This window comes from Lontra canadensis, unplaced genomic scaffold, assembly GCF_010015895.1.
Source record: "Lontra canadensis isolate GAN:19392208 unplaced genomic scaffold, GSC_riverotter_1.0 scaffold33, whole genome shotgun sequence".
Lineage (NCBI taxonomy): Eukaryota > Metazoa > Chordata > Mammalia > Carnivora > Mustelidae > Lontra > Lontra canadensis.
The window spans coordinates 5,040,775-5,056,607 of NW_022631027.1; the positions used below are offsets into that span (position 1 = coordinate 5,040,775).

The 15,833-nt window shown below is 36.0% G+C and overlaps 1 protein-coding gene across 14 annotated transcripts in view; it reads right to left on the bottom strand.

Moving 5' to 3' along the window:
* The window catches only part of ZNF644 (zinc finger protein 644), a 104,323-nt gene extending 89,109 nt beyond the window's left edge, over positions 1-15,214 (bottom strand). For 3 of the 14 annotated variants that reach the window (XM_032867091.1, XM_032867100.1, XM_032867099.1), the window contains exons 1-2: positions 14,937-15,214; positions 13,550-14,143 (exon numbers count right to left, since the gene is read on the bottom strand). The gene's annotated coding sequence lies outside the window, so the exon portion shown is untranslated. The other 11 variants (XM_032867104.1, XM_032867094.1, XM_032867092.1 and 8 more) reach the window with 10 other exon arrangements.
* Positions 15,215-15,833: the final 619 nt, after the last annotated feature.

A 15,833-nucleotide genomic window follows, 5' to 3' on the forward strand; every position in this document is an offset into this window, starting at 1 on the left:
AATAAAGATTACAGCTTAAATGAATGAAACTAAGAACAGAAAATACAGATCAATAAAAGTTGGTTCCTTGAAAGTGTCAATGAAATTTACAAATCTTCATCTAGGCTGGCCAAGAAAAAAAAGACAAATTATTACAATCAAGAATGATAAAAGGATCAATACTACTGGTGTTATAATAAGGAATGAAAAGGATTATATGGGAACACTAGGAACAACTGTATAGCAACAAATTAAATAACCAAGAAAAAATGGACAAATTTCTAGAAAAAACTACTGAAACTGAATCAAGAGGCAGAAAATCTAAACAGACCTATGCCAAATTAAAGAGATGAAGTAATGAAAAAACTTACCAAAAATAAAACAGGATTAGATGGATTCTCTGGTGCAATCTACCTTTAAACCAAAGTTTGGAGAATTGACACCAAACCTTCTCAAACCTTCCCCAAAACAGAAGAGGAAGGAACATTTCCTAATTCATTTTATTAAGTCATTATTACCTTCATACCAAAACCAAGACATCATAGGAAAACTACAGATAAATGTTCCTTTTGAATAAAATCACAAAAATCCTATTTCATGTGTGCTCACATAGAAGTCTTTCTAAAGACATACCTTTTAGATCCTCTTTTCTTCGTCCCAATCTGAACTCATCATTTTTCAGAACTGCTGCACAGCCTACCCTCCCTGGATCTCCCTTCACCATCATTTTAGGTATGTATTCTCTTTACTTCTCTCCTATGCTAAATTCTATTTCCTGGAGAATTCCTCTTTTTTACTTAACTCATCATTTGCTAAAGTCCATGTCCTCTAGTAACTTCCTGAGATACAGTGCAGTTGGAGGAAATATTCCAACGACCTCTTATGTTTCATAATTTTAGCCTACTCCCACACTTGACAGCTTGGAAAGGTACAGAATTAGTAGTTTGGAAACGCTTTTCCTTCAAGAGTTTTGAAGGCATTATTCCATAATGATTCCTTTCCATTGTTACTGATTCCTAATCTCCTTTATATGCTCCATATGGGAAAGATATTGGGATCTTCCTTTTATTTCTGGTGTCTGAAATTTCATTATGATATATTTTGATATGTTGTTTTTCAATCACTATGCTGACCATTCTGTAAGACCTTTCAATGTGAAAACTCAAGTTTTTTGTTCAATTATTATTAATTTCTTCCACACATTTTCTTCCACCCTGTAATTCTTACCTTTCATATGTTGAATTGGTAAGTATGATCCTCTAATTTCCTTTTTACATCTCTTTTTGTCCTGCTTTCTGGAAGATTTCCTCAATTTTATCTTCCAAACTTCTACAAGAATTTAATATTCTAAACTTCTAACTCTTCTATTAAATATCTCATATTCTTTATTTCCAATCCTATTATTTCATATTCTAAATGTCTAAGAGCTTTTGTTTTCTGAGGGTTGCCTTATAGCAAGCTTTCTTTCTTGATTCAAAGATACAATTACCTTACTTCCAAACATATTTCAGTAACTTCTTTTTTTTTTTAACTGCTGTTTCTATCTCCTCGTCTTTCATACTGGGGTTATCCTCAAATGTTTAATGATCTATAATGTCACATCTTAAAATGAAATATATAAAAGCTGTCTGGAAATTCTGTGTTAATGGGTAGGTGTCATTGCAAGATGATCAATCTGGGCCATTTTCCTGGGTGGATCCACAACTGTTACTATCTGGTGGTCTTTTCCCCTGATCATTAGTTTGCTGTAACAGGATTAATCTTCCAATCTCACATCCGGGGTTATGAGCCTGATACCCAGTATTCTCAGAACTAATAGAAGAAAAGAGGCTGGGGATGATTCCTGATTCAACATGTAGATTTCTAAGTAATTCTAGAAATTCCAGTACGATAATTCCAGTATGATACCCTTAACCCAAGCTGTGTGTAGAGTTCTCAAATACAGAAATTCTCATTTGAATATCAGAGAAGAAACATGAAGGTAAGAAACCCTTTCCTAGTATCACAAGTATTGTTTACTTGTTATTATATGCCTTGGGGCAATTCTTTCAAACTACCTGAAGCCACCAATTTCTGAAGCCACCAAATTTCAATCCCAGCATCTATAGTACCAATTCTAGGCGCCTCCACCCCGACTATGGCGGAAAATTCGGTTTTCTCATATCTACAAAATTAGTTACCACCTGCTTTCAAGCTTCCAAAATTTTACTTCTGTAACTAGTTTTCCCATTTTCTTTGTCCTTGACACCCAATGCCTTTTTAAGAAAACTGCTATTAAAATTCTATCAGGGATTTGATAGCAAAGTAAAGTGTTTTAATGCATCATGTTTAAATGAATATTAATCTCATCCGTTTCTTCATGTCAGGAATTCACTGTTGTTAACCTCTAATCAGTATTAAATTTAAGCTTAAATCCCAGTCGGACACAGTTTTCATCATCCAAGTAGTTAACAATCATCTAGTTTTATTACTTTAGTCAGAAAACATTGGCCTATACAATTTGTCTAATTTAAAACCTTAGGATTCTCTTTGAAGCCCAAGACACAATTTTCTTAAAAATTCACAGGAATTTGAAAAGAACGTTTTTTCTCTATTTGGAATAAAGTTTTGACATACATCTAGTAAATAAAACATGCCACTATTCAAATCTTCATAGCCTTAATTTTTGTTTATTTTTTTCTATGAAATTCTGAGAGATAAAGTTGCTCTTACTAATTTCTCTAAAGAAAGGCTACTTATACTATACTTTACATTTCAATGCTGTTTATCACACAAAAGTTCAAGCCTGATAGTGTTTAGTTGTTCTAACTTATTAAAAAGTTTTACCCTAGGTTTTTTTCCTTCACTTGAATTGATGAACTTGTAAGTTTTCATATTTTTGCCATTCCTTTATTTTTAAGGTTTCTGTTATTATGTCTAAGATAAAACTCAAAACCACACACAAAGAATGTGTAATCCAGTATGTAAAGGCAGGGAGTAAGGAGGACCAATTCCTGTTATGTGAAGAAAAAGCTGTTGGAAGGGTATCAGGTAACCAAACTTGACAGGAAGTTGGTGAGTAAGTCTTGGAAAATAAGATGAACCAGGAGGAAGTTAGACAAGGAATATCACACTAAAGGACACCTCCGGAGGATGCCATCTATATCACTCTAAATGGCACTGCCATCATTTTGGCATTCAATGACCTAACACAAGATTTTTGGTTCCATCACAGCCACTGGAAATTATCGCTGTCTCCTCCACCTCTTTCCTGTATGAACTTTTCAGTGGGATCCATGTGTATGGAATAGTCAATTTTGTTTTCTAGTCCCTCTCAAACTGCAGCCTCTCCTCATGCACATGGTGATTTTTCGTTGCTTTTCAGCTGGTATAGACCCAAGGAGCACAAAAAGGTGGGGATGGATCTATTTCCAAGAAGTTTACAGGCAAACAGGGAAGAGGAAAAGAGGTCCAGAGAAGGACTTTCAGGGATGCTTCCTATTCCCATACCAATAGTTCATCAGGATAATCAGAGAGTAGACAGTTCTGCTGTCATCCCTTCTCACCCATACTATTTACACCAAAATGCCAAATTTCAGAGTGATGGATGAAATCTCTATTTCCAGTGACAGTAGGGAACAGCCTATTCTCTTTTGCTTTAACTGCTATCTCAACAGGTAACTTGGACACAGTCAAATGTACCTCCCTATTTTGCCATGTTGCCAGAAAACTCTTTACTAACTGAAATTAACCCTATATTAGCTGTGAGAATGGTTAAAATGTAAACTTGTTAAAGACTATACTATCTTATATTCCTAGACTCAACTTCCAAATTCTGTTCTATTTACTAACTCTAAAAAGCACAGAAAACAATTTTTAACTGTACTACTTGTATAAATTTTTCATATTTTCCTAGTTCTTCTGTGTTAAGGGGCACCTAGTTAGTGCAGTCTGTTAAACATCCAACTCTTGGTTTTGGATCACGTCGTGATCTCAGGGTTGTGGGAACGAGCCCCCATCAGGCTCGAAGCTCATCACAGAGTCTGCTTGAGACACTCCTCCTCTGCCCCTTCCCATAGCGCTCTCTCTCTCTCTCAAATAAATAACTCTTTTAAAAAAAAATCTTGTTTTAAAAATAATCTTACTCACTCTAAGACATGGTACACATTCAAGAACTCTTAAAAACTCTAGTAAAGACAACTTAGATCTTAAATATCAAAAAATACTATTGCTCCAAAGGAACTATAGGGAACTTCCCCCCAATAAAAGCAGTGGGTTCTCAACTACCCTAAATTTTAAAATAAGCATTTTTAAAAACAAATTTAACACTGAAAGTCCAGACTACTAATTTTTATTATGTGTTTCCCAACTCCCATACCAATTAAAATAGTTCTTAAACCATGGCTAAAATGTACTATTATAACTCAAAATACAACATTACAATTACAAGCTCTTCTTACTATTCATCTCAAGTATTTTTTTAGTTCAAAGTGCTAGCAATTCAGAAAATACTATAGTGTAACTTTTTTACTTAGTTTTCAAATCAAACTTAAAAGTTCATCAGTTTTTTTAATAGAACAAGGCAGATGTATCCTAATTAGTGTTAATAATTTATTTGTAAATTATGTCCAAGTAAATTTACTTTCAGTATCCGGAGATAATAAAACTGTTCCATTCTAATTTTAACTTTGTATGCAAACTTAAGAGCCACACATTTCACCTGCCTGATTTTAAAACTACCCATCCTTACTCTTAAAATATCCTTCCTTCCATCCACCAAGATAATAACCTCTAATTGGCCTTCTTCACTTCAATCTTTTCTCTCAATTATGTTATATCTGGCTGCTAATCTTTTTTTTTCTTCATTTATTTCTGTTTAGTGGACTTAGTTGAATCCCTTATTTCTAATTTCTAATCCAAATTTCTTTAGATTCCTCCAGCTCAGGCCACAATCTTATCAAATTTATTCTTCATTACTTCATTTAAAACAGATTCTACTTTGAGTAAGGAAAATGCTTGCATTCCACAATTCCCATTTCTGTGCTTTTTAACATGCTCTTCTCCCTAGTTGATACGCTCTTCCCTTTCCACGAATCTATTCATTCATACCACTTCTTCAAAACCTAGATTATGAAAACATTTTTGCCAAGAAGCTTAATTAGTCCAATCTTATCTGATACCACTCATTTTATTTTGTGTCCACTCAGTATTTCAAACGTTTCATTATTAAGTACTCCTCAAGTTGTGTCTTAGTTCATGAGCTCTTTAGAGGAGGAACCATATCCTTTGCTCTATTATTACAACATTCTTACCCCCAGCAAGATACTATATGAATTTTATATATAACTAACCCAATGAAAACAAGCAAAGGTTGAAGATACAACCATACAAATAAGGTTTTTCTGCATACAAAAAAATCCAATCTCCCAAAAGGACATTCAAATACAACATCCAGTTTTGTCAAAACAACACAAAAACATACAACACACCCTTAAATGTGTTTTTTCTTCCCATAGAAATCGGCTCTTAAGATTATTAATTAGTAACATTCTAATTGTTTTGTTTGTGGTTTTCTAAATCTTACACAAAAGGTACTACAATTTTGTAGATAATAACCATATGTTTTCAAGGTCTAATCTAACTAATTTGCTTTAGCCTTCTATACTTCACAAATATAAAACCTATATAAGTTGATAGATGAGGTTTTATTTCAAGACAACTATTAAAATTTTTAGAGCAAGAGTATAATTAAGCCAAGTTATACATTTTATAAAACCAAAACTTTATATTTTCATTCATAAATTCAAAAGCATTCATAATTCAAACATTAATGAGGAAGTATTTTCATGTCCACTTATGCACAATTTATAAAACATATCTATTCCTCAAAACTAGGCATACTAGAATGTAAAGATACATATTTTCATTATTATGTACTTTTTACAACTTTATTATAATGCAATATATTTCAGAAATATTTCAGAAATAAAAATCCTTCTCCCAAAAGCACCAATTGTTACACTAGTAAACAATCCTTCCCCTGCTCAATATTTATGAAACACAATGTTGTAACCATTAATTCATTTGAAAAATAAATTTAAAAATAAATAATAAATAAATAAATAAAAATAAATAATAAATAAATTCAAGCACTAGAAGTAAAAATCATGATCAGTAATTCCATTTCAGTTCTCATTTTATAAAGTGTACCTCAATAATTTTAACCATTCAAATTTTTGTGCAACTGTCCTTAAGGTAATATTTTAGTTCTTCACACATAAATGTCAAAATCTTTCAGGTTGAGAATGGAAACTAACTGAGCTGTAAACAGAAGTATACCAATTTATTCTTACCCCTACAATCACAATCAGAAATACTGAAATACCTTATTAAGTAACCTGCAATGCTTGAAAGCTAACTCACATAATGCTTAGAAGCTACTATTTAAAGAGATTCCAAAAGGCCTCTATATAAGGAGGCAAATCAAGACCTCCTCTACCTACTTCTTGGCTATATGCCTAAAGGACACTGTAATGAAAATAAGCCAGATAACTATGTTATCTGAAGAAGCAATTCAAATCTCTGCATTCTAAACAAATTTTCTCATCATAAAACTTCTAAAGGGTCAATATTAATGAAAACTAAGAAATACCTCTCTGATTTTGGCATACTCCACACTGGGGGGGTGGGAACCAAAACACTAGAAGAGCCATGGAACCAATTACTTTCCAGCTCATTACCTCCAAATTCACTTAATGCCAAGCAAGGATAGAAAAGAAAGAGATTCAAGCCATCAATTCTGACTACCCTTGGAAAGGAGGACAAATATGCCATAAACAAGTTCAAAAATAAGCCAAACTTATTCATGGTGATAGAGACTAAAATAGTGGTTACTTCTGGAGGGGAGAATAATAGGAGGGGGCACAAGGCACCTTTCTCAGTGTTCTGTATATGGATCTGAGTAGTAGTTATGTGTACTTATATATAAAATTTCACTGAGCTGTATTCTTAAGATTTGTGCACTTCACTATATTTAAACTATATCTAAATAAAATATATAGGGGTGCCTGGGTGGCTTAGTTGGTTAAGCATCTGACTCTAGATTTCAGCTCAAGTCATGATCTTGGGAGTAGTGAGATGGAGCCCCATTTTGGGCTCTGCACTCAGCAGGGAGTCTGCTTGAGATGCTCAACCTCTCCCTCTGCTCCTCCCCTCTGCTCGCTCTCAAATAACTTAATACATCTTTAAAAATAAATAAAACAGTTAAAAATAACTTACCAATAATGTTCAAATCTAAAAACCTTTTCTCAAATCTCATCTGCGTTGATCATTCTCCATCATATTGCTAATCACAGATCACTAATATACCCTAAGCACAACTCTTTGCCCTTAGGAGACCTATGAGGCTTTGTTAGTATTCTTCCAGCATTTTTCTTGCTCTGCCTCATATTAACTCACTTAAATATTAATATTCATTAAATGCTCATGTGTACAAGACATGATTAAGCACCCTCTAACATATATTTCACATATATATCCTCCATATAAAACAAATTCCCTAGAATCAAGCCACTCTATTACCTGATTTCAAATTATATCTCCTATTTTAATTCCCATCACTACAGATTTGTTCTCCAGCATACTCTTTTCTTAGCTATTCTTTAAAGCTCAGTTCAATTTCTACTTTATCCTTTCTCTGTATTTGTACAGAACTTACTATAGTTTCCCCATCCTTGTACAGAACTTACTACCTATATCTGCAATGTCCAATATGAAAGCCATATCACTAATAAGTACCTGAGGTTAGCTAATCTAAATTGAGATGTGCTTTAAGTGTGGAACACACACTTTTGATTTTGAAGACTTGGCATGGGAAAAAAAAAAAGAATGCAGAATAACTCAATTGTATTTATATATTTTAAAAATGTTTTAAATATACTGGGTTAAATAAACACATTAATAAAATTAATTTTACCTATTTCTTTTTATTTTTTAACAAAGCTATAGAAGATTTTAAATCACATTTGTGGCTCAACATATTTCTATCAGGGGGTGCTGTACTATACAATCTATTTATAAAAGGCCCACAATTTTTTTTAATACGTGCCATCCACCCAATTAGAGTATAAGAATTCACTATTTTTTCCCTTTTATAGTGTTTTTTAAAAATATTTTTTTTATTTATTTGACACAGAGAGGGACATGAGAAAGGGAACATAAGCAGGGGGAAAGGGAGAGGGAGAAGCAGGCTCCCTGCTGAGCAAGGAGCCCGACGCGGGGCTCTAGCCCAAGACCCTGGGATCATAAACTGAGCCAAAGACAGATGTTTAATGACTGAGCCACCCAGGCGCCCTGTAGTGATTATTACATTAGGAATTACGGATAGTAACTAAATAGAATTAAGTGCCTGTTAAATTTTAGTATCACTTTTAAAATATAACAAGGAAGCTTATGGCATTTTAAAATATAAAATTATTTAAAAAGTTGTTCTCTGACGGCTATAAATTGAAAATTCATCTAAATTTTATGTATCTCCAATTTTGAGTTAAATGTCTCATCAGATAGTATTATTAAACCTGTAGCTTTTCTAATACCAGAAAGTATTAGTTCTGATTAACCTACATTATTTTTCTTCTTGGTCACTCAATAAAGAAAAAGGCAGCTTCTACTTTGACCAATATCACTGTACCAATATCCAGTAGCCAAGACAAAGAGCCTTTATATGGTAGTATGAATAAACAATGTGGGCAATAAGATAGCGCTTGAAATAAGGGTAGGCAGAAAAATGCTTTTATAATGTTTTATAAGTAGGAAATAAAACTTACAAATTGTAATAAAAGTATTGTTAAAGTATAGATAGAAAGGAGAGGAAGGCAGAATAGAATTTATCTATAGAAGCAAGCTATGCCTATGTTCAAAGTTGGCTGCTGGACTATTTACTATGTGACATGAGTCTGAATTTGTTTCCTTGCATATAAAATGGGAATATATGTATGTATCAAGCATCATTATAAGGAATACATAGATGTTTAATTAATGTCAGTCTCATATCCCTTTCCTTTAATACTAATAACTATATAATGGTGAAAAGATTATGGGTGACATTTCCCCCCTTCATTTTCCAAACCGCTGAAAGTATTTTTAAGCATATATGAAACTTCTAATTTTTCAGACTCACACCCCTCTGCATGTGAATTTACAATTACTTTTACTAGCTTCCTTTCACAATTTTTAAAAAAAGCTTAAGATTTGTCTGGCAGTGAGAGGAGTACATGGTAGAAGAAAAATTAAAGACAGAAGTAAGTTTAAGATTCTATCAGCAGAAACAAATACAAAACAAAGTATAGAGAAGAAAACAGCAAAAGGAAATGCTGTTTGAGGAAATTCCCCTAACTCAGATTAAGCATTGAAAAGATTCACATGCCTCTCCTCTCCTCAATCTAGCTGCTGTTGAAGCTTCTCTTCTCTCCTATCTGGAGTTTATATGTTATTACGTACAAATACACAAAACCACTCACTTTCTCCTCTCTACTAATGATCACCACCATTCTCACGGTCAAAATTTTAAAGGAGAGTGAAGAAATTTAGGATGTTTTAACAAAGATAAACCAATACATTGGTTGGGAAATAACTTTACTAGAATGTACTCATTCTCAAGTGCCTTTATTCATCAGTTGACAGTAACAAAAGCGAATGTGTTCCTGAAATACTGAACCTGTTTAATAGATTTTGCTGCTAGAACTGGAGAGGGCAAACTTTGGTGCCTGCCTCTGACTTCCTTACAACCTTACCTTTATAGACATGGGTCTAAAAAAGGAAAAGCAGCAAAAGTATACGATTCCAAATCACATGCAGATGAAAATATCAAGTTACTATAAAAAAATTAAACAATGGTAATAGTAATAACTATTATTATAAAAGGTTAACATTTGTGTATTCATTGTGTACCAGAAAGCTAAGGACTTTACGAGAATTATGCAATGTAAACCTTAAGCTTCTATGAAGATGTTATTACTGTTAAATCCTCTTACTTAGTGCTCACACAGCTAGATTTTTTTTTTTAAGTCCTCTCTATGCCCAATGTAGGGAGTGGGGCCTGAACTCACAACCTGACTCAAGACTCACATGCTCCACCAACTGAGCCAGCCAGGTACCCCCACACAGCTAGATTTACTTCAAGGCTTACGCTTTTAAACCTTATCTCATCCTGCTTCTTTATTCATATACAATTATAAATGCAACTATGATTTCCTGTGTGTGTATGTGTACATATACATGCTTGTGTGTGTGTGTGTGTGTGTGTGTGTGTGTATTATTCAGTAAATCAATAATAAGCAGCAGGAAATTAATTCCCACTTTGGCAAGGTTTTATCCACCTTCACAAACCATTCAACAATTGGCAATCATTCCCTCCCCAATAAATGCTGTTTTGAAAATAAAAGTTACATTTAACATCTTTCTCAAGAAACTGATGAAAAAGATTTGCATTAAGCCTTCCAGTAAAAGGATAAATGCTATGAAAGAAAAGGATAAAAATGTTAATCTCTTATAAAACGTAGATAAAAAAACTGATATCATACAGATATCTATGCTTTGTATTTTAATCCTAACACTTTATTAGGATTTTATTTTAAATTACCCATTTGGTCCCTAACATATTTACATTTCTGGACTTTTTACAAAGTCTTTTAAAAACTTTTAAAGGCTATATATTCAACTTCAATGAATGATACACATACTAAAAGGCTTATTACCTAAAAATCATATTTATCACTCTAACCAACTTCAACTGTACCACAATCTAGACTAATAGAATTAAATTGCAAGGAACAAATGACTCATCTATACTTTTTACAAAGTTACTCACAAGATCACAGTTCGAAGAATCCCAAATGAAATGGGAAGGCTATAGCTTGCAAACAGAAGAGGTAAAGCAAACATTAGTAGAGGGAGAGTATAAAGGTAGTATCTTAGAAACACTAATCTTAATCCAGCCTCACTTTCCTCCATTTGGAAGTGTGCGCTGCTGCTTCTGTCCTGGCATGCTTCTTTTCTTCTCCCTGAAATCCTCTGCTTTTCTCCTCCTGGAAAGTTATCTCACAGGACTTTGTTTTCCATGCTAACATCTCTCAATTGTCAAAGGATGTCCTATCTTGAATTTAAAAGAACAAAAACATAGTAACTCTTCATAATCACATAAGAGTTCTAGTAAATTCAAAGAGGATAGTAACTCCACAATTCAAATTTGGCAGATTTTAGAAAAAACTTAACAGTAGAGCAACTAAGACCCTAAAGATGAGAAAATACCTTTTTCATGGAGAACCCCCCCCCCCATCTTCCTGAAGAAAGACTATGAATTGAATTTGCTGTTCTACCTTCTAGGTCTCTAATGATCTTTGTATTTATTTTTAAGAGAAGACAGAAATACTTCAGCCAACCAGCAGGGTGAGCTAGTGGTAGAATCAGATTGATTACTGTCAATTTTCTGAAAATTCAAAGATGTAAATGGTTTATAATATTAAAAGCAATGATATCCCTCTAATAAACCTGAATTAAAAGACAATACTTCTAGAACTGCTTTAGTCATTGCTACATCTCATAACTTTGTAAATATTTACAAATTCCATCTATAAAATAGTCTCTATAGGGATTATTGTAAAAAGTTAGAACTCATTTGAATACCTATCCAAAATATCACAGTAGCCATCCTTTATTCTCATGTTTTACTATATAGAGTTATCAATTAAAAAGTTAAAAATACGTTTTTAAAAAGAATGTTCTAAAAATTAGGAATTGTTAATTCATCACACCTATTTCTGAATTCAGTGCAAACCTCTGCCTTAAGATTGCCTGAAAAGCAATCATGAGGAAAGTATTCCTACAAGAATAAGATCCACTCTTTTCCTTTGGAATCATACCATGAGAAGAATCTAAGTAAGTAACCCTAACACTAACTGTGTATCTCCGACAAACCTGATCTTTTCTATCAATTTCTCTAAATTGCAGGTATCCCCACCACTCCCAGTAACTGTCCTTGACTCTCTCTTCTTGTCCTGCTACCCAATACAGTCTCAGTTCAACCACACCAAAACTCTCCCTCTTATAACTTGAGTAACAAACTAAAACTGCAAAATGTTTAAGGTTTGCAGGTAACAGACTCATTCTGTAATTACAAATCATCTGAGAATAATCCTAATTATCATAAGACTAAAATGCAAGTAAACCCACTCACATGGTGTTGAAAATAAAGCAATAGCTTACCAACTTTCTTCAAAAATCAGTAATTTAAACACATTTTAAATAACCCATAAAAGCTTTAAAACCTCAATACAATTTAACAAGTTTTTGTTATATTTGATAAAGAAATTAAAGAACTGTGAGATTCTACTATAAATGACTTTGCTACTTGTTGAATTTCCTAATAGATCTTACAGATCTATTCGGTGGTCGTAGTAATCTTAACAAATTTTTAACAAAAGCCAATCTAAGTGGCACGTCCATTTACCCAAAAAAAAATCTATTACAAAATGAAGGCACTACATCATTGTTTTTGGCATCTCATTTCTTATGTAATAACTGGTAGTAATGGCAGTTACTTCAAACTTTCCAAGAAGTTCATCAAGCTATTTGTTTCTTTAAATTTTGGGGGTCAAGACTGCTTTCTGAAAAACTTGAAATTCAAAAGCAACATTGCTCCAAAATTAACCTGAAATGTCTGTATTTGGTATCTGGAATTATTTCACTGGAAGTCACTTTAAAAACTACATCACCATATCATGTTAAATAACAGTTTTTAACTTATTGTCACAAAAGTTCTCATTAAAATAATAGTATGTAACAGATACTTTCAAACATACTCCCTTGTTTCATTTTTCAACCATTAGTTACAGAGAGTCACCTTCTCATCCCAGCAATGTGACCAAAGAAAAGAGCAATGGGGTAGAAGCTGAAAAGATAATTTTCTATTATGCACTAACATAATCATATCTGGCCCTCAATATATCATAAAACAGTGGGTATAACTAGCTGCTCCCTGAGATTCCTTTCACTCTAACACTGAATGACTCAATAATACATTTTGCCAATGTTAATGTATCTTCTATTCATTAATACAATAAGATTGTTCTCTATTAGAAGAAAAGCTAAAAGGGGGAAAATATATATCTGAAAGAAGCAAGGAAAATGAAAGTTTTAAGTTACATTAAAAAATTCAAATTTTAATTTGAACAGATCTAAAGTTAACGATCTCAATGTGTTTCTCCCTCCAATCACATTATTTACTCTGTTAATGTGACCCAGCCAAAACAAAACATTAGTTGTCTCCAAGTTTTGTATTTAAAATCCCAGTTAACACAATATACAAAGTATGATGCAGCCATAAGTGCAGCATAAGGTTATGTTAGATTTCTAAAATTTACACTGCCATGATTTTAACAGCAATATACTTATCACTGCACCAACAGTGGTCAAGCCTTCATGTTTCACCAATTAAAATGTCTAAACCAAATTATAACTTCCTCATAAAAACTAATTTTTTCTCACCAAAACTACCAAGGCAAGATTACTGCCATCAAGTTCCCTGGATACTTACACACGACACTGAAGGCAAAGAGCAGGTTTCCTTTGAGTAACTTGAGTTGTCTATTTTTTGAAATGCTGTCCTTCTTCTTGGACCAAACAAATGGAACTAAACTACAGCAGAGAAGCAATATACTATTAAGGCAAATCTAATCTATCATCCAGATGCAACAAGACTGGCATTAGTCGGAAATGGCCAGAAGAGATGATGGTGTTTTGGTATTTCTGTTGTAATTATTGACTTGTATACAAAACAGGACCATCATTTAGGCCCTCATTGTGTTTACCCCCTTGTTGAGTACTTCTTAATGACCACACAAAATCTGAAGTCTAGACATCAAAGTTTTATAAAAACTAAATTTATGTCAGTATTACTCAGTTCAAGAAAAGTTTTCCACTAATGTTGCTAAACCATGGATGGATCCCAACACGAGAGTCGTCTGTGGAAGTCTCGTAACAAGAAACCTTTAGCTCCACCACCTAAGTTTCCAATCACTGAGAAGGGTCTGGGACAACTCATCTTCAGGTTCACGGGAGAAGTGGAGCACACCTGCTTTCCTCTGGCAGAGATTAAGCTCCCAGGGACACAAAGGCCAGGGAATCAGACCTGGAGAAGCAAAAAGCTTTAGCTGGACACCCACCAAGCCCCTGGCAACCCAAACACTTTGGGCGATTTACCTCTTGCTGTTACTTCCCAGGCACCTAGCGGCATAAGATCTTGCAGAACAGGGGGAGGGGACGGCTATGCGGTCCTGGTCCCACGTTAGGGGAGGGGTGTGTACAGTTAATGCCAGAACTGGCGCTTCTGGCCAAAACTGAGCAGCTCCGGAGAGGGTTTGGTGACTGCTCTCGGACCGCCCCGTTACTCAGTGCTTTGCAATGGCGACCGCCAGGCTCCCCAAGCCGCCTGATCTCGGCCCCTTCCCCCTACTGCTCACTGGCTGCTCGGCTTCATGTGACTAAACAAAACCCCCAAGTCTAGTGCCCAGCTCAGCCCCTTTGTGTCCGCTACCGGATTCTCCGACGCCGCCGTGGAAAGGTCCCCCACCCCCACCCCCTCTCCGTCGAGTCCCGCCCCGCGGCGGCGGCCGCCGCTCACCTCAGGCTCCGCCGCCCCCCGCGGCCGCCGCGGCCGCCGCCTCCCCGAACCCGGGGCCCGGGCTCCTTGTGTAGCACCAACTCCGCCTCCTCGGCCGCCGCCGCCATCTTAGCCTGTGCGGCAAAACGCGTCCTTTTGGATGGTTGGGACCCAGCCTAGGGCGTAGCTGCCCGGGCCCGAGCGCCGAAGGTCGGGTCCCCCAAGTTCTTCCGCCACCCTCAATCCCGCCGCTGCCACAGCCCAGAGGCCCGAAACCCACTCGAGTCCCGGAGAATCCGACCAAATAACCCCTGAAACTCACAGTTTGGTGCCGTGTGCGTCAAACCGGGGCGACGTTGGGAGCGCGCGGCGTCCCCGCGTCACACGCCGCTCTGTACGCTACTCGGCTCCAACGGCCCCCCTCCGCTCCCCGCTTTTCGCCTCCGGCCCCGGTTCCCACGGCGCAGGCGCGCTGCTTTCCCGCCTCTACCGAGCTGCGGGCCGCGGGGGCGGCCAGCGAGGAGCTCTTGGGCTTCTTTGCTCTGATGGAGCGCCTGGGCCAATTAGGTAAACGGGGGCAGCAGAAACAGTGCACCACTGTTCTCGGGTGCCAGAAACCAAACAAGGTCACCTCCCCCAGCGCTGATCTAATCACTCTCAAGGAGGTTCCCGCCCCAAAGTAGGCACGCTCCAAATATGGTGGTGCCCAAACTCTGCAAGACCCAAGCACTTAGGCAAGCCTAGGCCCTTTAAGGTGGAACAGGCCCATATTTGATTTCCATAATCACTAGCGTGCCAGAATTCCTTTTCTTTTCTTACTGTTGATGAAAACAGCTAAGGAACTCAAGATCTCCAGTCACAACTGTAATGGCAGAGAAAGGTTTGGATCCTAAGGGAACCAATTGTTGGGAGATGCTTGATAGCCAGGCAAAGCATCAAATGTGGCAACTCAATTAGCAGAGCAGCCTACCCTAAAAGGTACCCAGGATTTGGCCCTATTTGATTCTTTCAGATTTCAAGTGCAGGGAGGACATTTTCTCCCCACGTTACTCAGTATGCCAGAAGTCTCCAAATTAAGGTTATGTAAGAGGCAATTGAGATACCGGTTAACTCTTCAATGAATCAGTAGGTTCCCAGAGAGTTCTGGAAAGCTTCCTTTTTAACAAGCATCCACCCCAAGAGACTGAGAGCAGAGTTTCACACACTATACTTCGAGAAA